The sequence below is a fragment of the Oryx dammah genome, unplaced genomic scaffold (assembly GCF_014754425.2).
Source record: "Oryx dammah isolate SB20612 unplaced genomic scaffold, SCBI_Odam_1.1 HiC_scaffold_3, whole genome shotgun sequence".
NCBI lineage: Eukaryota > Metazoa > Chordata > Mammalia > Artiodactyla > Bovidae > Oryx > Oryx dammah.
In genome coordinates, this window is record NW_024070187.1 from 71,008,297 (window position 1) to 71,034,793 (window position 26,497).

The window sequence follows — 26,497 nt, forward strand, 5'->3', positions numbered from 1 at the left end:
ACTGGAATTCCATCACCTCCACTAGCTTTGTTCATAGTGATGCTTCCTAAGGCCCACTTGACTTCACATTTCATGATGTCTGGCTCTAGGTGAGTGATCACACCATTGTGATTATCCGGGTCGTGAAGATCTTTTTTGTACAGTTCTTGCGTGTATTCTTGCCACCTCTTCTTAATATCTCCTGCTTCTGTTAGGTCCATGCCGTTTCTGTCCTTTATTGTGCCCATCTTTGCATGAAATGTTCCCTTGGTATCTCTAATTTTCTTGAAGAGATCTCTAGTCTTTCCCATTCTATTGTTTTCCTCTATTTCTTTGCATTGATCACTGAAGAAGGCTTTCTTATCTCTCCTTGTTATTCTTTGAAACTCTGCATTCAGATGCTTATATCTTTCCTTTTCTCCTTTGCTTTTCGTTTCTCTTCTTTTCACAGCTATTTGTAAGGCCTCCTCAGACAGCCATTTTGCCTTTTTGCATTTGTTTTTCTTGTGGGTGGTCTTGATCCCTGTCTCCTGTACAATGTCACAACCTCCGTCCATAATTCATCAGGCACTCTGTCTATCAGATCTAGTCCCTTAAATCTATTTCTCACTTCCACTGTATAATCATAAAGGATTGATTTAGGTCATACTTGAATGGTCTAGTGGTTTTCCCCGCTTTCTTCCATTTAAGTCTGAATTTGCCAATAAGGAGTTCATGATCTGAGCCACAGTTGGCTCCTGGTCTTGTTTTTGCTGACTGTAGAGAGCTCTGTCTTTGGCTGCAAGGAATATAATCAATCTGATTTTGGTGTTGGCCATCTGGTGATGTCCATGTGTAGTCTTCTCTTGTGTTTTGGAAGAGGGTGTTTGCTCTGACAAGTGCGTTCTCTTGGCAAAACTCTATTTACCTTTGCCCTGCTTCATTCTGTACTCCAAGGCCAAATTTGCCTGTTACTCCAGGTGTTTCTTGACTTTCTACTTTGTATTCCAGTTCCCTATAATGAAAAGGACATCTTTTTTGCTTTATTGACTATGCTAAAGCCTTTGACTGTGTGGATCACAATAAACTGTGGAAAATTCTGAAAGAGATGGGAATACCAGACCATCTGACCTGCCTCTTGAGAAACCTGTATGCAGGTCAGGAAGCGACTAGAACTGGACATGGAACAACAGACTGGTTCCAAATAGGAAAAGAAGTACATCAAGGCTGTATATTGTCACCCTGCTTATTTAACTTATATGCAGAGTACATCATGAGAAATGCTGGGCTGGAAGAAACACAAGCTGGAATCAAGGTTGCCAGGAAAAATATCAATAATCTCAGATATGCAGATGACACCACCCTTATGGCAGAAAGTGAAGAAGAACTAAAGAGCCTCTTGATGAAAGTGAAAGGGGAGAGTGAAGAAGTTGGCTTAAAGCTGAACATTCAGAAAATTAAGATCATGGCATCTGGTTCCATCACTTCATGGGAAATAGATGGGGAAACAGTGGAAACAGTGGCTGACTTTATTTTGGGGGCTCCAAAATCACTGCAGATGGTGATTGCAGCCATGAAATTAAAAGATGCTTACTCCTTGGAAGGAAAGTTATGACCAACCTAGACAGCATGTTAAAAAGCAGAGACATCACTTTGTCAACAAAGGTTCATCTAGTCAAGGCTATGGTTTTTCCAGTAGTCATGTATGGATGTGAGAGTTGGACTATAAAGAAAGCTGAGCGCCCAAGAATTGATGCTTTTGAACTGTAGTGTTGGAGAAGACTCCTGAGAGTCCCTTGGACTGCAAGGAGATTCAGCCAGTCCATCCTAAAGGAGATCAGTCCTGGGTGTTCATTGGAAGGACTGATGTTGAACCTGAAACTCCAATACTTTGGCCACCTGATGCAAAGAGCTGACTCATTGGAAAAGATCCTGATGGTGGGAAAGATTGAGGGTAGGAGGAAAAGGGGAGAACAGAGAATGAGATGGTTGGATGGCATCACCGACTCAATGGACATGAGTTTGGGTGAACTCTGGAAGTTGGTGATGGACAGGGAGGCCTGGCGTGCTGCAATTCATGGAGTCGCAAAGAGTCGGACACGACTAAGTGACTGAACTGACTGACTAACTCTCATACTATATGAGCCCATTTTTTTAAAAAGCTCTAAAACAGGCAAAACTAATCTCTGGTAATAGCAATGGGAACAGTGCTTGCCTTTGGGATATGGAGATTGATTAAAAGGCACCTGAGGGAACTTTCTGGAATGATGGAAAGTTTCTGTATTTTTATTTTGTTGGTTATTGCACAATTGTATTTCTTTATCAAAATGTATCAAACTATACACTTAAAACCAGTGTTTTACTGAATGTAAATTTTACTTTAACTTAAAAAATGATATTATTTTTGTAATTTCCTGTGAATCTATTTTACTTCAAAATAATAGGTTCAGAAAAGTACTCTATCATTTCCATTTGTTGAAATTTCTTGCAACTTTTGTGATCCACATGTGGTTAATTTCCATAAACGTTAATTTGTGTTCTTTAAGCACTATGTAATCACAGTTGTTGAGTGCAGTTTTCACTGTCTCTTTTTTTCTTGAAAGAGAAATTGTTGCCTAGTAATTGTTGAATGAATGTAGGACTTTATGTATAAGCTTCCCTGATACATAATGGCTCTGTGGGTAAAGAATCCACCTGCAATGCAGAAGATACAGGAGACTCTGGTTCGATCCCTGGATGGGGAAGATCCCCTCGAGGAGGAAATGGCAATCCACTCCAGTATTCTTGCCTGGAGAATTCCATGGACAGAGGAGCCTGGCAGGCTACAGTCCATGGGGTTGCAAAGAGTCCTTAGGGTCGCAAAGAGTCAGACATGACTGAGTGACTAAGTATACACATGTATAAAAAGTCATAGATACTATGGATGATGGTATCTTTCTCAAGAGGCTTACATTTGCTTCTGATAGGCAGTTGGAGTAACACAGACCTCTTTAATCTAATGAGGGAGTGAACTGATTGAAGGCTTCAATTGTATTTTTAAGGCCTTCATTCTAGGATGTAGCCTTTTGCTGCTGGTGCTGCTGCTGCTGCTGCTGCTGCTGCTGCTGCATTACTTCGGTCGTGTCCGACTCTGTGCGACCCCATAGATGGCAGCCCACAGGCTCCTCTGTCCATGGGATTCTCCAGGCAAGAGCACTGGAGGGGGGTGCTATTGCCCTCTCCGAGGATATAGCCCTTTAAGGCATCCTAACTGAAAGCATGGGATATTTACCTGGGCTTCTCCTTTATCAGTGGGCCCTGAACTCTACTTTTCATTCCTCCAGCATCATCGAACTATCAAATGTGCTGTTTAACTCCGCAGCCTCTTAGCTGCTGTTTTCTGCTTGGTTTACATTGTCTATCAATGCGCAAATGCTTAGAGAAACAGAATGTGGAGCTTGCTTCTCGGGACTTCCCTTTACTTTGGGTTCTCCTCAGCCTTGTCAGCCCATTAAAAGGTCTTCTCACTTCATGTTGTCTATAAGCAGCTGCTTGGCTTCTCAGCAGTTTTGTCCTCTACCTCTTAAAGATCAGTAGATTTCAGGGGCTTCCCTGGTGGCTCAGTGGTAAAGAATCCTCCAGCCAATGCAGAAGACACAGGTTTGATCCCTGATCCAGGAATATCCCACATGCTCCAGGGCAGCTAAGCTCATGTGCCACAACTATTGAGCCTGTGCTCTAGAGCCCAGGAGCCTCAACTGTTGAGCCCATGTGCTGCAGCTACTGACGTCTACATGCTCTAGAGCCTGGAGAACAGGAGTATCCCTTGCTCACTGCAACTAGAGAAATAGCCAGCAATGAAGACCCAGCACAAAATAATAAGTAAAATAAATAAATAAGTAAAAAAAAAAATCAGTAGATTTCTTGAGAGGAAAAGTAGTACTATGACTTCCCTCATTTTTATTTCCCTTCTCCCTAAGTTCTTGGCCTCTCATATCCTGTCTGCCTTGGTAGTACTCCAGTACCTTCCAATAGCCTTTAAAAATAATTCTGTCTAGATTTTCTAGCTGTTTCAGTGAAAGTTGGTCTGATACAAGCTTTCCTTCCTGGCCATAACTGGGAGTCCTTCTCTAAGCCCACACTGTGAACTCCTCCCAATGGCCATTGTCATCCTGAGAATTGAAGTGATTTCTTTCTGTGTCATTGCCCCAGAATGTTGTCTTCTTTTCCTGGGGTTTGTAAAAGGCATATATGAATCTGGAGTTGTTCCTGGACATTTCCCACCTCCTTTCCAGTTAACATCTCCAGTCATTAAGTCATTTCCTTTCCAGTGTATTTAAAGGGATTGTGTGTGCCCTACCCACAGGGAGCCCATTAACCTAGTTAACCCTGAAGTTGGTACTTGAATAAAAAGGTGCCCTCATTATTTCTAGGGAAGGAAATAGTCTAATGATTACTGCCTTCACGAGACTGAATTTGTGTCTTCTAGCTCCTTCAATTTTAGCTGAATTACCATGAAAAATAAACATGAGAATTCTGTGTATAAGAAGGATGGGAGCCTCAATATTCATGAACATGATCCTTTCAGCCTCTTTGAAAGTGGAAACAGTTTATAATAAGTGCTTTTAAGGCCCTAGAATAAATTTAGGCTAAAGAATGCAAATTTAATATCACTAAACCTAATTGGAAACCTCAAGGAAAAAAACAAGCAATAAAAAAACCTCTTTTGTAATGACTTCTGCCAGGGAATGGAAAAGAGATTCATTTTAAAGATGTCTTCAGAGAGAACTGAAGATATAAAGCTCTTTTTTTTTTTTTTCAACAGTTCACAAGAGCAGTGATTCCCACTCTTTCTCAACAATGTACCCTATTTTGGGGCACACTTACTACTGAGGATAAATTCTTCTTTTTACAAGAAGAAAATTTTGGAGAAGAGCTATCTACAAGGAAAGGACGTACAGCTATTCTGAGAGGTAAGTCATTTGTTTAGAGGATGGGAAAAGAAGTAGCTCACAAAGAAAATACTAAAGAATATTTCTTTTATTGTGAGTGGGACTTGACATGGATTGTATGCATTTCACTAAATATCAAGTTAAAAGATCCTTGTCACTGATGGTCTTCTAATTCTAGATTTAATTCTCAGTTCTTTTACTCACCATCTGTGTAAATTTGGACAAGTCATTTAAATTCTCAGAGCTCAAGTTCTTTTATCTGTAAGAAAAAAATTTCATATGAAAATGCTTTGCCAATGGGAGAGTATAACATAAAAATAAAACTGTTATTGTTTATTGTTAATTACTATTATTTGCTGCTGTTATAAAATTCTATGGAATAAGTTAGCAGCCGTGTGTCTCATGGTGCATTTGGTCTGTTGAGCTTGGTTTTTTGTATTTCCATACAAATTGTGAAATTATTTGTTCTAGCTCTGAAAAATACCGCTGGTAGCTTGATAGGGATTGCATTGAATCTGTAGATTGCTTTGGATAGTATACTCATTTTCACTATCTTGATTCTTCCAATCCATGAACATGGTATATTTCTCTATCTATTAGTGTCTTCCATACTGTTCTTTCAACTGCAGGTATCTGTCACCTACTTTTTAAAACTTGGAGGAAAGGGTGGAAGTTAAAGACAAGATCAAAGATGAGAAAATAACTACCTGTATTATTTGTTACAATAAGCATTATATTCAGTGTTGTTTAATGCACACACCAAGCCTTGGAAAGTGAGTGTTATACCTACCGTGACATTTTTTCTTAAGAGACAGGATTCCTTAGGGAATCGCTTAAAAAGCAGATAAAAACTATTTTGTTTTATCATGATTGGGAAGATATCGGATGGAAGGAACTTGAAGTTCTTATTTTTTTCTAATGTTTTTGATGACATGTACAGTTTCTATAATGATAAACTGCCTAATTAAAAATAAATAATGGATTAACAAAATCTTTGTTGAGCACCTCTTATGAATTAGGTACTATTCTAGATGCTAATTCTCATCGTGAATGAAACATGTGAAGATCCCGCCCTCATGGAGCCTATTCTAGCATGGAGAGAAACAAATAATAAATAATGTACACAATAGAGAAATAAATTAAGAGTAATCAGGCTATTAGAAGCCAGTAAGAATATGGAAAAAATAAAAAGCAGAGCCAGGTAAGGGGAAGTGGAAATATGCTGGGTGGGTGGGAAGATAGATTTCAGGGTTAAGTGAGGTGGCAGGGTCTGCCTTATTGAGGAAAGACAGGAATTCTGGGGTTAGCCCTGGTGTGTTCCAAGTGGAGAAGGAGCTAATACAAAGCTCCTAACAAGGGAACATGGTGATGTCCCAGACACAGCCAGGAGGCCTATGAGCTAGAGTAGAGTGGGTGGGAGAGAGAGTAGCAATGTCAGCTCTAGAGGAAATAATGTCATTTCCTTGGTTTAAGTAAAGTTACCTTGTCTTCTTCTTGTCTCTCTGGTTTATTCTAAGTGTCTTTCCTCTGCAATTAAAATACACACATAGAAAATAAGTAAACTATACCTCCACCACTGTATTAGTTTCTGATTGTTGCTATAACAAAAGACCACAAACTGGGTGGCTTAAAACAACAGAAATTTATTGTCTTGCAGTTCTGCGAAAGTCCCAGATGAAGGTAGGGTCATGCTCCCTCCCATGGGATGGGAGGGTGTCATGGTGGTGGCAGTCATTGGCTGGCGTACCTTGGCCTGAACTGCATCACTCCACTCTCTGCCTCTGTAGTCATATGACATAACTCCCTAAATGTTTGTATCTTCCCTTGGTGGTCCTTTCTTTTTAAGGAATCCAGACATATTACATTGAGTCTAACCCAGGAGTCCACAACCTCTGGGATCCAATGCCTGATAATCTGAGGTAGAGCTGATATGATAATAATACTAGAAATAAAGTACACAATAAAAGTAATGTGCTTGAATCAATCCTGAAACCATCCTCCCCACCCGCCATGGTTCATGGAAAAATTGTCTTTTACGAAACCAGTCCCTAGTGCCAAAAAGACTGGGTACTGCTCTAGTATGATACCATCTTAACTATGACATCAACAGTCACCCTATTTCCAAATAAGTTCACATTCTGAGGTACTGGGGGTTAGGAATTCAATACATCCTTTGGGGGGACACATTCAACCATAATAGCACCTTAAATAATATGTAATAGTCATTATTATTCTCATCTTGCATGTAGAGAAACAGGCTCAGAAAGCTTAAATGACTGGCCAAGGTCAGAGCCAGTAAGCAGAAGAGCCTGGTCAGTGCTATTTTTATCATGGACATATCAGTGCTTTTATCAGTGCAGTTTTACCAGGCTGTGACAGTGACGTAAGGATGGAAGTGCAGAGCACTGCACAGGTCGAGGGCAGGAATCACACACATACACACGTGTGGTCCTCATCCATACTGCTTACCCCTAAGGTAGCTCACAATTAATACTCTACCTCAGCATTCCTGTCAATAGGAAAATAGGTGTCCCTCCATAGCCCACTCCCTGTTTTGCATTTCATTCTATAGCATGATAAACATAGGAAACAGATGCTTTTTCCCTCCAGGATTTTTTCCCAGGAAAATATTGCTACAAGTTCTGTTTCATGTAGAACATTTTGTGACAGGATTGCATGTTTTTTTTTCTCACACAACATAGGGGGAAAAAAAATACGACTCTCTGAGTCAGTTGGCATATTGCAATAAAATTAGGGGATTTTGAAAGAATTTAATATATTTTGCTTTCTCATTATATTTAAGCATTTCTTCTTGACATAAAGCTTATCTAGCCATTGGTAAGCCTGAAATCAACTCTGCTGCTGGTGCTAAGTCGCTTCATTTGTGTCCAACTGTGCGACCCCATAGACGGCAGCCCACCAGGCTCCCCCGTCCCTCGGGTTCTCCAGGCAAGAACACTGGAGTGGGTTGCCATTTTCTTCTCCAGAAATCAACTGTAGAACCTTGTTTATGCTCAGTCTTAAGACTAAGGGAAATACCAAGAAAAAGAGGAATACAGCAAAACTGAACTGAACGCTTTTCCATGATGAGTCACAGTGAGCAGTGACATTGCTATGGAACCAAACTTGGGTCCACTCACCCTTGTGCAGTAAAGCAAATCTACTCACACTAGGGTCTCATGAGGGGAAGTACAGCATTTATTGTAGGGCATCAAGCAAGGAGAACAGGCTGCTCATGGTCGAAAGACCCGAACTCCCTGGCAGCTTTTCAGAAGGGATTTTAAAAGCAGCGTGAAGGAGGGGACCCCAGGGTATATGATCAGCGCACAATTCTCGGATTGGTTGGCATCAAGGTGGAGTTTGATTGGTTGGCATCAAGCTTCATTAGCCTTTTGATTTCAACAGGTCTGGGGTCTGTGTTCTTGTGGTCAGTTTTCATCTGGAGCTTCCTGTAAAAACAACCTAGGAACATGTATCAGGCCTTTATCTGTATCTTTCAGGGAACCTTCAGTTTGATGAGTCTGCAATGTGTCAGATTTATATTCTAAATTAGCAGCAATTTCCTCACCCAACAGCTCTTCTTCGTTCCTATATCTTCACATTTCCTTATCATTAACTCTTGAGTCAGCCTTTAGAGGCTCAAGGGAGGCCTGGGAGACTAAAGCAAAAGGCTTTTACTACAAAGTACAGGTATACAGGGGCTTTTTTAGGGTTTCCCCTTTTCTTTGATACTCCTCAGTCTTGAGGGGAACAGGTTCAGGAAAAGAAAGGAAGCAAAGTTTTAGATAAAGGGGTTAATCATAAACTCAGCAGAGAAACTTAGTTTCAGGGGGACTTGGTTTCAACATCCCCTGGCCAGGCTGAATACATGAAGTCCTCAGAAGCAGGGGTCCCAGAGGAATGTCTAAACTGGTCTAGGAAATCATATGTTCAAAGCTAAGCAGTAAGTCTAGAAGATGAGATCAAGCCATGGTTGAAAAAAAGAAGTCCTAAGGTCAAAAGTGGAAAGATCAGAGCTATATCAACAAGTCTAGTGGGAGACTAACTGAGTGATTTAGAAAATTGATTGGGTGAGCGTTTGGGAGGCCTGATATTCTATGGTGCTAACTGCACGGGGCGGGGCCCCAAGAAGGAAGGTGTTGGTTAAGACTGGGCAGTCCCATACCCGCTTTTCCCAAATATGATCAGTAGCTGTTTTGTTGTTGTTACATAGGCTACAAGTTTCTTTTCAAATTCCCTTCTTTTTACCTCAACTCAGTATTGTATTCCCCCTACATTCTGGGACTTTTCTTTCCACTTAACAGCTGACTGCTTTGGATCTGTGTGTGGAAGCATATGTTCTTCTTAGTATCAGAAAGAAGTGGGGAAAAACTGCCTTTCTTCCAAAGATGCTTCTATTCTTTGTTAAAATTGATTATCTGTGATCCTGAAAGTGTGTGGAAAGAACAGTGTCTTCATATTTTAATACTAAACGAAAATGACCCCTGGTCTTTGATGTCACCACCACAGAAGGCCACTCCCCAGAGCACTGCTTGGTCACACAGTTCTGGCAGGGGGCAGAGGGGCTCATTAACACAGGGGCACCCGGTCCACTTGTGATTCTCCAGCCACACAGGTAACTGCAGGTGAACAGTTGCTGCTCTTCCTGCTGTTGCTGCTGATGGTGATGATGATGAAGGACCAAGCATATTAGGGGTCAATGATTAAAATTACTTCCCTGAAACAGACATTATGGCAAAACACTGGAGTTTCTATAAGAAAGACTAAAGGGTGACAAACATTAGAAATGACTCTCTGCAACCCCCTGGACTGTAGACCGCCAGGCTCCTCTATCCACGGGATTTTCCAGGCAAGAATACTGGAGTTGGTAGGCATTCCCTTCTCTAGGGGATCTTCCCAATGCAGGGATTGAACCCAGGTCTCCTGCATTGCAGGCAGATTCTTTATCATCTGAGCCACCAGGCTCTAGGGGTTTACCTGTTCTAGCTATTTCATATAAAGGGAATCATGCAGTATTCTTTCTGTGTCTGGTGAAGCATTTGTTTTCTGTTACAAGTCATTTATTTCTTTCAGTCTGCTCCTAGCATTGCCCTTGGATAGCTGAAATGCTCTGGGAAAATTAAAATCTCTAATTAGGACCTAAGAAGACCTCTTCGGGAATATCTACTTCACCTTGGTTGCTGGTGAGCTTGTGAGACAAGTAACAGTTGAGAATGAAGTTACTGACTTTGCAAGGATATGAAGAATTGGACTTTACCTTATTCACATCTATCTTGAGACTCAGTCCCTTCCAGCAGCATCTCCAGTTTATGTCTTGTGTAGTGGTCTGGGCACCAGTTTATCCCATTATCCAAATGAACCTGTAATTGATATTTTGGCATCAGGATACTAGAGATTATATTGCTGGCCTGAACAACAAAGCATAGTTTCCCCTCAGGGAGTAAAATGATACTAGCTGTTGAAGACGAAAATTTGAGAAATACTTTACGCTCTCCTCTCTTAGGGAGGCTGCTCATCCTCCCTCCTCCCTTCCCTCCCTGATGAAATAGAGGCTGCCCAAGAGGGCTTTGGGATGCAGACAGCAGAAGCTTGAAATAAGATGCCTCTCTCCATCTGCCGGACGTAATCCAAGATGAGCTGCACAGATGAAGCTGGCAGAGAAATGGGGAACCGGATGGCAGACAAGGTTCTAAGGGGATGAAAATCCTAGCTAAATCCTTTTGTGGGAGCAAAAGAGCCTGCTGGTCTAATAATGCAGATCCAAGAAAGAAATTAATGTAGTGCTAGTGGTTTAGTGAATGAAAGTTTCTTTTCTGTAGACCCCCTGGGGGTGTTACTAATGTGTTCTGTGGGATGACAGTTAAATATGGGACAAATGATGACTTGTCTGCACCAAGTGGTGATTATCATTTACTGTTTTATGTGCTAGGTGAGATTGAGTCATTGACTGCCTGCTCTGATATATCTCTTCCGGGAGCCTGAAAATTCCACTTTAGAGTAGCTGATGGATTTGATAGGGTCCAGCAATGACAGGGATGGGGTGGAGCATTTTTGTTGATTCCCGCTCCCTTCTCTCCCTCCCTCCCTCCTTCTCTCCTCTTTCCCCATCTCCCTCCCTTCATTAACCTGTAAGGAACTTGTTAGGCTCCAGACCATGTGCTGAGGGCTTTTGTTGTTGTTCTTCAGTCCGACTCTTCGTGACCCTATGGACTGCAGCACGCCAGGCTTCCCTGTTCTTCACCATCTCCCGGAGCTTTCTCAAACTCAGATCCATTGAGTTGATGATGCCATCCAACCATCTCATCCTCTGTCACCCTCTTCTCCTGCCCTCAGTCTTTTCCAGCATCATGGTCTTTTCCAGTGAGTGGGCTCTTCGCATTAAGTGGCCAAAGTTTTGGAGCTTCAGCTTCAGCATATGTCCTTTTAATGAATATTCAGGGTTGGTGTCCTTTTGGATTGACTGATTTGATCTCCTTGTTGTCTAGGGCACTCTCAAGAGTCTTTTCCAGCAACACAATTCGAAAGCATCAATTCTTTGGCGGTGCGCCTTCATTATGGTCCAACTCTCGTATCCGTACATGACTACTGGAAAAGCCATAGCTTTGACTATACGAACCGCTGTTGGCAAAGTGATGTCTCTGCTTTTTAATATGCTGTCTAGGTTTGTCATAGCTTTCTTCCAAGGAGCAAGCATATTTTAAGGGCTAAGGATGTGAAATAAGACCCTGCCACCCAGGAGTTCCTGGTTACTCCCTTTTTGTTTTCTCTCTTTTGCTTCCTGTTCTTCTACTGTTACAGAGAACTATAAGCAGCTGTGTATTTGTCCATCTCTCATAGTAGGAAGTAGTTTCCAAAGGCCAGAGTCCTTCCTGCCTTTGAGCCTTTGAATCTATTGATAGCATTGCCCTAGCAGAAATTTATTGAATTCAGATATGTAAACAGATAACTGGATAAAATACAGTTAGTGGTATTTGAGCGAATTTTGCACAAAGTGCTTGGAAGCACATGGGGCAGAGTCAACAACTGCCAAAGGCATCCAGCGGGCCTCCCTGAGGTGTCACTGGAACTGTCTTGAAAGATGAGAAGGTGTTTGCCAGACAAACAAGGGGGGTGCCCAGTCTCCTGAGGTCACACCTGCATGAATGTTTCTTGGAAGGTGATCCTCTAATCCTGCCCTTTTCTTTCTTTAATGAAATTTCAAATGAAGTAAGTGATTCTGCTTGATTTGCCAGTAGCTTTGGATCAAGTCCTGGATTAAGTATGGGTTTCCCTGGTGTCTCAGTGGTAAAGAATCCACCTGCCAAGAGACATGAGTTCAGTCCCTAGGTCGGGAAGATCCCTTGGAGAAGGAAATGGCAAATCACTCCAGTATTCTTGTCTGGAGAATTCCATGGACAGAAGAGCCTCTCGAGCTATAGTCCATGTGGTCACAAAGTGTCGGACGTGGCTGAGTGACTAAACAACAACTGGAAAATACAGGTGCCTTTCCAGAAGGTGACAAAGCTGGTTTCTTCTAGGGCCTAAAGCCCCTCTCGCACCAAAAAAAAGAAAGTCTGTTGATTTCCTCACCCCTAAAATGCGACCTGCTTTCATCTTCCTTTTCCTTATTGAAATATTAAATATTCAAAATTTCATTTCCTAAATGAGCTTGAATTGGAGCCAAGATTTTACCCCAATGATCCTTTCACCATTGCAGCAAACACACCCAGAGAAGGCCTGCACTGCTCTGGAGTGGAGACTTACAGAGACTCAACAGGGAGAGACTTTCTGCTCCTAAAGAGCCTAATGCCGTGCTGTGCTTAGTCACTCAGTCGTGTCCAGCTCTTTGCAATCCCATGGACTATAGCCCGCCAGGCTCCTCTGTCCATGGGTTTCTCCAAGCAAGAATACTGAAGTGGGTTGTCATGCCCTCCTCCAGGGGATCTTCCCAACCTAGGGATCGAACCCAGGTCTCCCACATTGCAAGTGGATTCTTCACTGTCTGAGCCACCAGGGAAGCCCAGAATCCACACCAAACAAGAAGTGAACATCAACACAGTAGTGCTCCTCTTCTGCCCTTTACTATTAAAGCAGAGTCTTCCTTGCACACAGAGTTGACATCAGCACTTTTTGACATAGCTGACTCTAATCCTAAAGTTTGTAAAATTAATTTATTTTTTTTGCTACACTATGTGGCTTGTGGGATCTTATTTCTCTGACCAGGGATCGAACCCAGGCCTTCAACAGTGAGAGGGCAGTCTTAAACACTGGACTGCCAGGGACATCCTTGAACTGAAATTTAGAAGTTTCAAGGCCCGGGGAACAGTGAAGAAAGCCATACTCACCACCAGAAGATTTACCAGAAGAGCATCTTTAGTCTAAACTTGACTGGCATATATTTTAAGAAACCTCAAAAAGTCCTTTCTACACAGAAAAATACCCCCCAAAAGAGCATTTACCCAAAAGGAGTATTTATTATTTGGTTATATATATTCATGTATTTTAAGAGCCTCTATCATTTTATTTTCATTTATCTATGATAAATTTCAGTGTTTTGTGGAATTTAAGAATTTTCCTAGGACTAGAACCCCAATTTATAATTCTGATGATTACACAGTTGAGGATGTCACTTAGCAAAGCTCGTCTTGCCTTCCCCATGTAGTTCCTTTTTAATATTTATTTATCTTTGGTTGCACTGGGTCTTTGTTGCTGTGGGTACACTTTCTCTAGTTGCTGTGTGAGTTCAATGCGGTGGCTTCTCGAATGTTGCCGAGCACAGATTCTAGAGCAAGGGCTCAGTAGTTATAGCACACATGGGCTTAGTTGTCCTGTGGCATGTGGAATCTTCCTGGACCAAAACTGTGTTCCCTACATTGGAAGGCAGATTCTTTACCACTGGACCACCAGGAAAGTCTCTTATGTAATTCTTGAGTTGGGCATCACTTGCTATAGGTAAAGTTGCTCACCCAAACTTCCTCCTTCTCTCTTGCTTTTCCAGTCATCAGCCTAGCTGTGCTTCATTTCAGTTCAGTTCAGTTCAGTTCAGTCGCTCAGTCGTGTCTGACTCTTTGCAACCCCATGAATCGCAGCACGTCAGGCCTCCCTGTCCATCACTAACTCCCGGAGTTTACCCAAACTCATGTGCATCGAGTCAGTGATGCCATCCAGCCATCTCATCCTCTGTTGTCCCCTTCTCCTCCTGCCCCCAATCCCTCCCAGCATCAGGGTCTTTTCCAGTGAGTCAACTCTTCACATGAGATGGCCCAAGTATTGGAGTTTCAGCTTCAGCATCAGTCCTTCCAATGAACACCCAGGACTGATCTCTTTTAGGATGGACTGGTTGGATCTCCTTGCAGTCCAAGGGACTCTCAAGAGTCTTCTCCAATACCACAGTTCAAAAGCATCAATTCTTCAGCACTCAGGTTTCTTCACAGTCCAACTCTCACATCCATATATGACCACTGGAAAAACCATAGCCTTGACTAGACAGACCTTTGTTGACAAAGTAATGTCTCTGCTTTTTAGTATGCTGTCTAGTTTGGTCATAACTTTCCTTCCAAGGAGTAAGCGTCTTTTAATTTCATGGCTGCAGTCACCATCTGCAAAGGACTTCAAATCCAAATGCCAGGTCTTTCATAATTCATTCTCTGACACCTCCCACTCTTCCCAGAAGTGGTTTTTTTCCTTCCTCCAACATCCACAGCACTATGGTCCCTTCATCCACCCATACACACTCAAAACCTAACATTTTCTACCTGGTTTATAATTTTTTGGTAAATATCTCATACCTCCTACTAAATAATATTTCCCATGGAGTCAGTGATATTTTCTTTATGTCTTTATATATATCTCATCTCCTCATCCCTCATCATTCCCTCTTCTCTCATCCCAATAGCTGTCTCAACATAAAACCATCATAGATACTTGGTAATAATTCACTAAATGGAGTCAGTGGATGGAATTTCCATCTTGATAAATGTATCCAAGAATGTCTACCTCCTTTCCAGATACCATAATCCATTGCATAAATCCTTATACCAGTGTTTCCCAAAGTATGTTTCATGAACAACTATTCTGAATAATGTTTAAAAATGAATTCTTAAAATGTCTATGGTTAAAAACTTTTGGGAAATTCTAAACAAAGTTTTAAATAGGATTCTTACTGTAGGACTTCTCACGTTGTATGCATTGAGGAGTTTTAGTTTCAGAGCCTAAAATGAGGCAGTAAGGCTGTGTTTCTTCTGTAAGCTTGAGGGGAGAATCCCTTTCCTTGCCTTTTCTAGCTTTTAGAGATGTCTGCCTTCCTTGACTTTATGGCCCCTTCTTCCATCTTCAAAGCTGGCAGTGTAGTATAAGGATGGAAATTTTTTTGTTTTTCCCTTCTAGGTTCTTTGGCTAATCTAATAATTAAATTGCCATATGAAAGACTGTTATTGTTTAGTCACTGAGTCATGTTCGACTATTTACGACCCCATGAATTGTAGCCCACCCAGCTCCTCAGTCCATGGGATTTCTCAGGCAAGAATGCTGGAGTGGGTTGCCATTTCCTTCTCCAGGGAATCTTCCCAACCCAGGAATTGAACCTGTGTCTCTTCTGTCTCTTGAATTGGCAGGTGGGTTCTTTACCATCACCACCATCTGGGAAGCTATGATAGATTAACAGAAGAAAAGCAGATTTAATTTTGTATATATGGGGGTCCCGTAAAAATATGAAACTCAAAGAAATCACCAAAGTAGGAAGTTTTTAATACCTCTTAGACAGAGGAACAATAAATTTGTGTAGCACTGACAAAACAAAGAAGTTTGGGCTTGGAATGGTAAATTAGTGAAGAAATAACAAGTTTTCTTTGCACAGCCTTCTTGGTCCTGAATTCCCCATGTCTGGTGAGAAGGATGCCTTCTATCCCCCAGGGAGGATACCTTTCACATGGGAGACTTATTTCCCATTTTTAAGGGTGACACACGAAGGTCAAAGTGCCCTTTTTGCACTGGCTCTTTCCCAAGTAACTTTAGCTCAAAACGATCAGGGTGCCCAGATGGCATAGTTTAGGGTGGCATATTCTGCCTGCCTTCAGTCTTATGTTCCAGTCTTTCTCCCTCTCTGACCTCTGCCTCTGTCATCACATCTCTTCCTATGACCCCTATAAAGGTACTTGTGTTTGCATTGGGCCCACCTGGAGAATCCTTCCCATGGGATACTCTTCCCATCACAATGCCCTTAATTTAATCACCTCTGCAAAGTTCCAGTGCACAGAAGGTAGCACATTCACAGGTTCTGGAGATTAAAAGGTCACCATCTCTGGGATTCCTGTGTCTGCAGCAATTAGGAGAATAAACCTTTCATTCCTTGATGGCGAACTGGATGGAATACCCACCACCACCTATACCATTATTTCTAATGGAAAGTGAATTCTGAGTTGTGGTACAAAACAAGTTCACATCTGTAATACACAATCATGGATAAACTGTGAACTCTTTGTATAGTAACCTCAGCAGTTACGACAGTAAAAATCACTGACAGCCATCCTACACCCAAATCTGCCTAAACTCTTCTCTCACAGTCCCAGGTATATAGCCCTTGTTTTCACAGTACATCAGACAAATTTTATGATAGAACCGTCCACTAGGATTATTTTTCCCTTGAGAGTTTTTCATGACCTTTTAAACTGTTTACAAATGTGAACCTATTATACATCATTTTGCAATGAGTTTATTCTCTGTACAGGAAGCTATACTGTTCTGGTAGTCTTATTTTCAGCCATGTTTTACCCACTGCCCCATAGGCTTCAGTAACATCTATCCAGTGTTATAGTCACTAAGTAGGGGTGTGATGTAAATGGTAAACTAGAAACATGGTACATGAGAAGCTTAATAAGGTTTGAAGACTTGTGGGAAGAGGTTGACTATGAGGAAGAATAGAAATATACAATGGAATATTACTCAGCCATAAAAAGGAATGAAATTGTGCCATTTGCCAAGATGTAAATGGACCTCAAGACTGTAATACAAAGTGAAGTAAGTCAGAACGAGAAAGGCAAATGTATATTAACGTATATATGTAGAATTTAGAAAACTGGTACAGATGAACCTGTTTGCAAAGTAGACAGAGACACAGATGTAGAGAAGAAACATATGGACACCAACAAGGGGAAAATGGAGCTGAGATGAACTGGGAGATTAACATATATACATGTTGATACTACATATAAAATAGATAGCTAACGAGAACCTACCATATAGCACAGGGAACTCTACTCAGTTCTTTATGGTTTCCATGGTGACCTAAATGGGAAGGAAATCCAAAAAGAAGGGGATATAGGTAAACATATAGCCGATTCACTTTGCTGTACAGCAGAAACTAATACAGCATTGTAAGGCAACTATACCCCAGGCAGATGTTGTTAAAAATCAAACTAGAGATGGAAAAAAAAAAAAAAGTGGACCAAGGGATAGAATTATGAATTGAAGTCTAAAATGTGTCATGTTTTAAAAGACTTTGTGGGGAGTAAACCCATAAACATTGTCCTGTGCAAAGGAAATCAAGTTACCTAAGAAAGCTACTTGATTTCACATAACTAGAATGAGAATACTTTTCCCTAGTGTCAAAAAGTTGGACTTTCTAACAAAATACAGGCATGAAAGATCTTTGAAACTCCATACCGAATTATATTATCAGGCATTAAGAGGGAGCAGTGTAAAAATATCAGCCTCTCTTCAGCCCACACAGACAACATTGTCTCTTAAGACATGAAGTTCCTCCAAGGCAGGGACATTGTCTCATTAATCTTTGAGTCCCCAGCCCTCGCAAGTAATTTGGCATATTGTCATAGTGTGTAATTTGGCATAATATCATAATGTTTGTTGATCACCAAGTAAAATGGTTGCACAGTCAGTCCCTTCCTGTATGATGATTCATTCTGAGGAAATTATGTTTGAAAAAGCTGACAAGGGAGGGGTGTATGAGAAAAGAGAAAGAGTGTGGTATGTTGAGATTTTCAAAGGAGATGTCTAGAGATTTTCTTAATTCCCAAAGTGTTCATTTTACTATAGTTATACTAAAGTATTCCATGAAAAAAAAAAAAACATATGCACTATCAATAGAGAACAACAAAAGTATATTGAGATTCTGATGTTGGTATTAAGTTATGAGAATCATTCAACTAAATTGCATATGTTACTTGTATACCCATTGTTGCATACATACTCTTAAGGAATCACTTGCAAATAATCAAATTGGCAATTACTAAATCAAAGAATTCTCACAGGCTACTGTGTTTTACTTAGAAGATTAGGAAGACAAGTTTTGTCATTTTTGTGTTCCATTTGGAGCATTCTCTATCCTGCCTCTGTTGAGATTATCAATTTACTGAGGAGAGAATATGACTTATGCCTCTTTTCTCTCCCCAGTTTATGTAGTTCAATTTTGTGGGCTTCATGGGCATTCAGTAAATAAGTAGTAGAGGACTTGGATTAAATGGAAAAATATACCATTGTTCAGTACAGTTCAGTTCAGTAGCTCAGTCACGTCCGACTCTTTGCAACCCCATGAATCGCAGCACGCCAGGGCCTCCCTGTGCATCACCAGCTCCTGGAGTTCACTCAGATTCACGTCCATCGAGTCAGTGATGCCATCCAGCCATCTCATCCTCTGTCATCCCTTTCTCTTCCTGCCCCCAATCCCTCCCAGCACCAGAGTCTTTTCCAATGAGTCAACTCTTCGCATGAGGTGGCCAAAGTACTGGAGTTTCAGCTTTAGCATCATTCCTTCCAAAGAAATCCCAGGGCTGATCTCCTTCAGAATGGACTGGTTGTATCTCCTTGCAGTCCAAGGGACTCTCAAGAGTCTTCTCCAACACCACAGTTCAAAAGCATCAATACTTCGGCACTCAGCCTTCTTCACAGTCCAACTCTCACATCCATACATGACTACTGGAAAAACCATAGCCTTGACTAGATGGACTTTAGTCGGCAAAGTAATGTCTCTGCTTTTGAATATGCTATCTAGGTTGATCATAACTTTTCTTCCAAGGAGTAAGCATCTTTTAATTTCATGGCTGCAGTTACCATCTGCAGTGATTTTGGAGCCCCAAAAATAAAATCTGACACTGTTTCCACTGTTTCCCCATCTATTTCCCATGAAGTGATGGGACCGGATGCCATGATCTTCATTTTCTGAATGTTGAGCTTTAAGCCAACTTTTTCACTCTCCTCTTTCACTTTCATCAAGAGGCTTTTTAGTTCCTCTTCACTTTCTGCCATAAGGGTGGTGTCATCTGCATATCTGAGGTTATTGATACTTCTCCCGGCAATCTTGATTCCAGCTTGTGTTTCTTCCAGTCCAGAGTTTCTCTCAGTGTGTGTAGGCATAACAGATTAGAAACACATTTGCATGCATCAACTATATTGATACATTTTCCCAACCCTGTCCTAACATTTCACATAGGTTGGATAGATTATGCTTCACAGTATACCAATACAGTCTGTGAAATAAAACATGTATCAGATTCCAGGTTGATCTAACGGAGGACTTTTGTAAGTCAGCCCTAGAAAATTGCATTCAAAAGCAATATTGTGTCCTTTATAACAATATGACAGTGGTACCAAAGAAAAAAGTAGTGAAGCTTCAGAATATCCAGTTGTTCAGTGATGATGGAATTTAAGGTTACCTTTAACAGCATTGTAAAGCTAAGGAAGCAGCTAAGAGGTGCATAAAAGGAATCAAAATTGAATAAAGAACTGTAAATATTATAGCTTACGTTTTAAAGATAATCAAAATGAAAAGTAAAACCATGGGAGATAGAAGTAGTCCTCTGAAAGTGGCTTGACCTCCTCCTGTGGTTTGACCAGCTTGGACACATCTGGACTAGTCTTAAGTAGAGAGATGACATTTAAGTTGAGATTGATTATCTTATCAATAAATTCAGTAACTGTAGAGAGGGATGGAAGTAATAACTTTAGAGATTCGTGTTGTAATGTTGAGGAAAGGTGTATGAAAAACATTCAGTTTCATCTTTCTACCTGAGATTTTTTGTGAGCATCATGGGTCATGAAAAGGGTATTTTGAGTTTAAAAAAACACTTTATACTGGGATGTAAAAGTAGGGAGGATATTTAACTTGTTTAACACAGCCACTGTGATATGAGTGTAATCACAACATGGCTTTAATATGCAGGGAAAAGATGTACAAATGCTTCATGACAAAATGTTATAAGAAACAGCTGGTAAAAACTATACAAATTACAAAGATCCAAAGTTAGAATTTTACGGAAGCACAGAGAAATGAATGCTTCAAATATGTGATTGGAATTTGAAAAAGTTTAATAAAGGCAAAAAGATATAAATGACATTATGATACTAAGACAATTTAGGTGATTACTTGGGCTTCCCAAGTGGCTCAGTGGGTAAAGAATCTGCCTGCAATTCAGGAGACGCAGAAGATGTGGGTTCGATCCCTGGGTTGGGAAGATCCCCTGGAGGAGGGCATGGCAGCCCACTCCAGTATTTTGTCTGGAGAATCCCATGGAGAGACGAGCCTGGTGGGCTAGTCCATAGGGTCTCAAAGAGTCGGACATGACTGAAGTGACTGAGAACATTCACAGGTGATTACTTATACCAAGTAGAGAGATAGTTGCCAAAGGAACCTGTGGGCATAAGCTAGAAAAACTCATGGAACTTAATTTTTCTAAAGAAACAGAACTTAAAATGGAAATGTGTTATAGCTGGGAAAGTAGGAGGATAAAAATTGACCTTATATAAATGCAAACATCTCAAAAAATGATTCTTGCCTTAGTTTGTCAAGCCAGGAAAATTCTTTCTCTAATAATCTCTACAAGGTAAACACTTTTGAATTACTTGGGAAATAATACAGGAATAAAAGAAGACATTGATGGTGATGATGTTTTTTAAACCTATTCTTTTATCCTAAAAATATTATGAGAAATTAGACTTACAATAACAGAATACAAATCTTGGGTATTCATGAGCTTTTGAAATAGAAGAGGAGATGTGAGAAAGTTGTATATTTGGCAAGATATATTTTTCTTATGCATAGTTTGAAAATTATGTTGTTTTACTCAGAATAAGCATTGACTTTATTACTACTAAAAGAGAAAGCGTCCCTGAGCTAATTCTGCCTTTCCTTTTCAGGTATGAGGAATACAGTAAATTTCTCCCTGGGGGCAGGGGTCAGCAATTTGATGGAGACTGTAATTCACTGAACGTGCAGTTTTGTGGACTGTGAAATGCAATAATAATTTCAGGGTTTTATTACAGGTATTACTTTGTCTCCTCCATCTCTTTCATTTTATTACATATCATATTCATCAACATGATGAAAGGTAATGTGTTTTCTTTCACTGAAGTGGAAGACATAGAACAGAATTGGTAATATAAGTGTGGCCCATTGTTTTTTTCCAGTGTCATAAGCTTTGTGCTCATAGTCTGTATGCTATACTTTTTATTTCAGTAACATTTAACAAAATCTTGGCCATGGAGGAACTTAAGCTTACACAGAATGTCCATACTGAGTCTCTGAGTGCTGATGTTTCAGGTATGGTACGAAGTGGCTACTCTGAGTTGCAAATTAAAGAGACAGAAGCCATCTCTTCCCTATTGTTTTTAGTGGATTTAACTACAAATCTGTACAATAACCTCAACTGTGTGGGACACAGTGAAACACCCGGATGTAAGTGAGCAAAGCAAAGGCAGCAAAACAGGAGCCATTCATCCTCTAAACTCCTGGGGTTTAGTCTTTCTAGTGTCTAGTCTTCCTAGTCTTTCCCTCAGCACCTAGTTATTCTCTCTGCATGTAATCTTATCATACTAGATGATCTAATTTTCTATCTCACAGGCACAAAAAGCCATAAATTAGAAAGCAGAAGGAATCGTGAGAATTAAGATTCACCAACCTAAGAGGGCTTCCCAGATGGTGCTAGTAGTAAAGAACCCATCTGCCAGTGCAGGAGACGTAAGAGACGTGGGTTCAATCCCTGTGTCAGGAAGATCCCCTGGAGGAGGGCATGGCAATGATTTGGACACAACTGAGTGACTAACACACACACAACCTAATAAGAAGAGACAGTTAAACACGTGAAAGAAGGAGGCAGAAAACTTATTTTGAAATAGGCACAAAAATGTTTCAAGGCAGAAGGGCCACTGATAGAGACAGACCATCCTGTCTAGTTTCTCTTCAAGTTATTGCATCTGAGGTTAATAGTAATAGCCCTGAGACATCAAGACATTAATTTATATTCTACACAATGTATTGTTTATTAAAGAAAAATTTTCTGTTCAAAATGCTTTAATTTTTAAAAATTTTGATACTGATAGGGATAACATTTACTTAACCTCTTCCTTCAGTCTGCTTTGTTCAGCTCAGTCGCTAAGTCATGTCTGACTCTCTGTGATCCCGTGGACTGTAGCCTGCCAGGCTCCTCTGTCCATGGGATTTTCCAGGCAGTAATACTGGAATGGGTTGCCACTTCCTAGTCCAAAGGATCCTCCTGACCTGGGGATTGAACCTGTACCTCTTGTGTCTCCTGCATTGGCAGGCAGATTCTTTACAACTAGTGCCACCTAGGAAGCATTATAATATAGTGCATTGAATGAACCCTAAAATACATCTGTTTTTGTTACTAGTAATCAGAACATTTTGATTTTCAACTTCCATTTCCTCTCTTTTTTTCCCCTCAAAATTCCTTCAAGTGAATTACATGGAAACTACCAACAATTGGATTTACCCTACCTTCCTTGGCAGAGATAAAAATGATATGTGTATACTAGTCCATTCTTGCTGGTTCATGTCCTGGGTGTTCAATGTTTTCATTTTATTTTATCCAGAGCAGTTTTCTCTCCCTTAAAAAAAAATAGGTTGAAAATAGCATATTTAGATGTTTATATATTTTTCTCTTTGAGAAAATAGAAATCTAAACCAGGGCAAGCGAAAACTTTGGAAAACATTCTGCATGATGCCTGCACTAAACGTCCCTTGCTTTTCCTCCTCAACACACACCCTTGGGCCAACATGGCTTTACAGTGTGTTTGTGAAACCCTGTCCTGAGAGTACCTTTCTGTGACTCAGACTGTGAAGCTTTTACTACATCTCTAGGTAAATACAAAGTCTATGAGATCTCCCTATTTCTTTATTGTATAGGGTAAAAAAAATTTTTTTTTAGGACATGTATTTTATTTTTCTTGATCAGGTGACTCAGTTGACAACATTTTTCTTATATTTCATCACTAGAAATCACAATTTCACTTTGCTGTGTGATTCATCTACACAGTTCTACAGTTATTTGTTGTTATCTGGAATATAAAAGGGGCTTCCCTGTGTGGCTCAGATGGTAAAGAATCCACCTATAATGCAGGAGACTCACTCAGGTTCAATCCCTGAGTTGGAAAGATCCCCAGAGCATTAGTTTCTCAAGTTTCTGTTATCTTAATCACAAATAAACCAGGTTCTATTTTTGGATTAGAAAAAAAAGGCATATATACTACCATATACATAATGGCAGTATACCTCGTATCTGTTTTAAGCTATTATTTCTTTGACATATGAGAAATTGTGCAGCCCATTGGCCATGAACCTCAATAGAAAGATGAGAGAAGGCAATTTCTCCTTAGGGAATTTATACTATTTTTGATTTTTCACTCTAGCCTTTAATTAGGAAAGAAACAAACCTGTACTGATCTCATTCCTACACTTCTGTAATACAGCAAGATATTTCTGTCTGTTCGTGGACAACATGTGGGTAGTATTTAATATAGGAATGGTAGTGGTGTAGTCGCTAAGTCGTGTCCAACTCTTGTGACCCCATTGACGGTAGCCTGCCAGGCTCATCTGTCCATGGGATTCTCCAGGCAAGAATACTGGAGTGAGCTGCCATTTCCTTCTCCAGGGGTTCCTGACCCAGGGATCGAACCTGGGCCTCCTGTGTTGCGAGCAGATTCATGGCCATGAGGGAAGCCCAATACAAGAATAGGAAGGAGAAAAAAAAGAAAGTATTTGTTGAACTGCTAAGTACCTGTGAAAAGCAGATCCGTGAAACCGTCATAAAAAGAGCTCTTACTCTGTTCTTATTGGAGTTGTTTTGATTACCTACTGTGTGCCAGGCACTGTGCTCTACGTTACTTCACAAGTATCATTTATTTTTTTGGAGCCATGGCTTTATTGTCCACAGGATGGAAAGAGACCATTTGTCTATTTCCCATGCTGACTTAAAAAAAAAAGGCAAAATAGAAGACTGTTGTCTTTAAAGTTGAAGGGGAAAATAAATGGCATAGGGAAAATAATGTACTTTAAAATGAGGCCAAAGAGTTACCTTAGGGTGCTAATTTTCATGCTGCTGATTGGCAATTGAAATGTAGAAAAACCTGAGCAGGCATAGATCACTTTCAGTTCAGTTCAGTCACTCAGTCGTTCAGTTCAGTTCAGTTCAGTCACTCAGTCTGACTCTTTGCAACCCCATGGACTGACTGCAGCACGCCAGGCTTCTCTGTTCATCACTCCCAGAGCTTACTCAAAACACATATCCATCGAGTCGGTGATGTCATCCAACCATCTCATCCTCTGTCTTCCCCTTCTCCTCCCACCTTCAATCTTTCCCAGCATCAGGGTCTTTTCTAAAGAGTCAGCTCTTTGCATCAGGTGGCCAGGTATTGGAGTTTCAGCTTCAGCATCAATCCTTTCAATGAATATTCAGGACTGATTTCCTTTAGAATGGACTGGTTGGATATCCTTGCAGTCCAAGGGACTCTCAGGAGTCTTCTCCAACACCACAGTCCAAAAGCATCAATTCGTCAGCACTCAGCTTTCTTTATAGTCCAACTCTCACATCCATACATGACTACTGGAAAAACCATAGCTTTGACTAGATGGACCTTTGTTGGCAAAGTAATGTCTCTACTTTTTAATATGCTGTCTAGGTTGGTCATAACTTTTCTTCCAAGGAGTAAGCGTCTTTTAATTTCATGGCTGCAGTCACCATCTGCAGTGATTTTGGAGCCCCCCAAAATAAAGTCTGCCACTGTTTCCATTGTTTCCCCATGTTTGCCATGAAGTGATGGGACCAGATGCCATGATCTTAGTTTTCTGAATGTTGAGCTTTAAGCCAACTTTTTCACTCTCCTTTTTCACTTTCATCAAGAGGCTCTTTAGTTCTTCTTCACTTTCTGCCATTAGTGGTGTCATCTGCATATCTGAGGTTATTGATATTTCTTCCGGCAATCTTGATTCCAGCTTGTGCTTCATCCAGCCCAGTATTTCGCATGATGTACTCTGCATATACCAGCCTTGACGTACTCCTTTCCTGATTTGGATTGGGAATAGATCACTTAGGTTTAGTCAAAAGTTTCCTACATTTTTCACTCATCAAGTGGATTCCCTTGTACTTTATCAGCTTCCAGGTTTTCGTCTGTTTTTTGGTGGGCTCCTTCTCAGCTCTTCCAAAGCAGAATGGCATTTTGGGGAGGGCAGCCCCCACAGCGAGAGGCATAGCAGACAAGACAGATCCTAAAGGAAGTTATCTCTAGATGTAGACGCTTCGCCTAAGATAACACTGTCTTGGGAAGATAATCTGAAAAAACAGCCTTGGAATAAGGTTCCCACAGAAATGTTGTCAGGGTGGCAAACTTAAGTAGGAGAAATGCTGAACTTCTGTGGTAAACACCGTTTAAATCTTTTTCATACTTTTGGTGGTATATTCATTTGAAAATGAGGGACAGGCTTGTTTAGAGAGAACCTAACAATTCTTTCTGCCCTTAGTTTGAAGTCTAACCAATACTGGTGGGATTTATCCCTTGTTCCCTAAGAAATTCTCAAGTTTCCTTCCAGAAAGAAGTATTCTCTCCCCTAAACTTCCAAGAACAGATTTCAAGTCACTGAAAGCTAACTGAAGTTTCTAACTTTCAGACTCCCAAGGTGGGGGTAATGACTCTTTCCGGAGACCAGTCAACCATAACACAGAAATATTCTTTTGTTCCCGTGCTTGATCTGGGAATAAAAATGGATTTTATTTTTATTATTTCCTTTCAAAAAGTAGGAACTTTAAAACATGCAGAAGTCTATTGTTATCAAGTTCATTAGAATGAAACAGTTTCACTTGTATTTGATGATGACTCCAGCTTCTTGATTAGCATTCTGGATGCAATATTTGTTGCAGGTTCTCCTTTCTTTCTGGCTTAGCATTCATTGGTGGTAGTGGTTTAGATGCTCAGTTGTGTCCGACACTTGTGACCCCATGGACTGTTGTAGCCTGCCAGGCTCCTCTGTCTATGGGATTCTCCAGCAAGAATATTAGAGTGGATTGCCATTTCCTTCTCCAGGGGATCTTCCCGACCCAGGAATCAAAGCCCGGTCTCCTAACTGCAGGCAGTTACCTTATTGACTGAGCTACGCAGTCATTTAGGACATTCTAAAAGAATAGCCATCCCCCAGAGTGCTCTCATTCATTACATTATGCTAGTGATAAATGGAATTAATTTATTTTCTTCTGCTTTTTAATTAACTTAATACTTATGTTTTTTTCCTATGAAATATTTCTGCATAGTGAAATTTTCACTAATCATCAGCTGGTACCCCAGAAGGTCAGCCAGAATAGAAAGAGAAGGAATGGCTATCGCTCTGTCAATGT

General features: G+C 40.6%; 1 protein-coding gene across 2 annotated transcripts in view; it reads left to right on the plus strand.

Moving 5' to 3' along the window:
• Positions 1 to 4,606: 4,606 nt before the first annotated feature.
• Positions 4,607 to 26,497, plus strand: part of CRACD (capping protein inhibiting regulator of actin dynamics) — a 134,317-nt gene continuing 112,426 nt past the window's right edge. Inside the window, exon 1 of one of the 2 annotated variants that reach the window (XM_040238253.1) lies at positions 4,607 to 4,910. The gene's annotated coding sequence lies outside the window, so the exon portion shown is untranslated. The remainder of the gene's footprint in view (positions 4,911 to 26,497) is intronic. The other variant, XM_040238256.1, reaches the window with a different exon arrangement.